The sequence below is a fragment of the Propithecus coquereli genome, unplaced genomic scaffold, assembly GCF_000956105.1.
Source record: "Propithecus coquereli isolate 6110/MARCELLA unplaced genomic scaffold, Pcoq_1.0 Scaffold176, whole genome shotgun sequence".
Classification (NCBI taxonomy): Eukaryota; Metazoa; Chordata; class Mammalia; order Primates; family Indriidae; genus Propithecus; species Propithecus coquereli.
This window is the reverse complement of record NW_012142301.1, coordinates 2,336,060-2,337,657: the sequence shown is the minus strand read 5'-3', so window position 1 is coordinate 2,337,657 and position 1,598 is coordinate 2,336,060.

The window sequence follows — 1,598 nt, the reverse complement described above, 5'->3', positions numbered from 1 at the left end:
AATTTAAATAGATTTAGGAGGTACCCCTAAAAACGAAAAGTGATTTTGTTGTTACACAGCTGAATTGCATAGTAGAGAAGTCTAGGCTTTAACATAGCCATCACCTGAACAGTGTATATGGTACCCAACAGGTAATTTTTCATTCCTCAACCCTCCCCCACTGCTGAGTCTTCAGTGTACATTAAGTCACTCTCAATGGCCATGCATACCCATTGCTAAGCTCCCACTTATAAGTGAGAACATGCAGTATTTGTTTGTTGTCGTTGTTGTTGTTCCAGGGTTACTTCACTTAGAATAATGGCCCCCAGTTCCATCCAAGTTGCTGCAAAAGACATTATTTCATTCTTTTTGATGGCTAAGTAGTATTCCATGGTGTATATATATGCCACATTTTCTTTATCCACTCATCTGTTGGTGGGCACTTAGGTTGGTTCCATATATCTTTGCAATTGTGAATTGTGCTATCATAAACACACAGGTACAGGTGTCTTTTTCATAAAATGACTTCCTTTCCTTTGTGTAGATACCCACTAGTGGGATTGCTGGATCAAATGGTAGATCTACTTTTAGTTCTTTGAGAAATCCCATACTGATCTCCGTAGAGATTAAACTAATTTACATTCCCACCAACAGTGTATAAGTGTTCCCTTTTCACCACATCTGCACCAGCATCTATTGTTTTTTGACTTTTGATTAATAGCCATTCTGACAGGGATAAGGTGGTATCTCAATGTGGTTTTAATTCGCATTTCCCTGATGATTAGTGATGTTGAGCATTTTTTCATATGTTTATTGGCCATTTGTTTCTCTTCTTTTGCAAAATGTCTGCTCATGTCTTTTGCCCACTTTTTAATGGGGTTATATGTTTTTTTCTTGCTGATCTGTTTGGGTTCCTTGTAGATTCTGGATATTAGGCCTTCGTCAGGTGTATAGCTTGAGAATATTTTCTCCAATTCTGTAAATTGTCTATTTACTCTGTGGATTATATCTTCTGCTTTGCAGAATCTCTTTAGTTTAATCAAATCCAATTTATTTATTTTGAGTTTTGTTGTATTTGCTTTGGGGGTCTTACTCATAAATTCTTTACCTATGCCAATGTCAAGGATAGTTTTTCCTAGGTTTTCTTCTAATATTTGTATGGTTTCAAGTCTTACATTTAAGTCTTTGATCCACCTTGAGTTAATTTTTGTATATGATGAGAGAGATCCAGTTTCATTCTTCTGCATGAGGCTATCCAATTTTCCCAGCATCATTTATTGAATAGGATGTCCTTTTCCTAGTGTATGCTTTTGTCTGCTTTGTCAAAGGTCAGTTGGTTGTAGGTATTTGGCTTTATTTTTGGTTTTTTTATTCTGTTCCATTGGTCTATGTGTCTACTTTTATACCAGTAAAATGCTTTTTTGATTACTTATTGCCCTGTAGTATATTTGAAGTTGGGTAATGTAATGCCTCCAGATCTATTCTTTTTGCTTTAGATTGCTTTGGCTATTTGTGCTCTTTTTTGGTTCCATATAAATTTTAAAGTTGTTTTTTCTAATTCTATGAAAAATGACGTTGGTATTTTTATAGCAAGTGCATTGAATCTGTAGATTATTTTG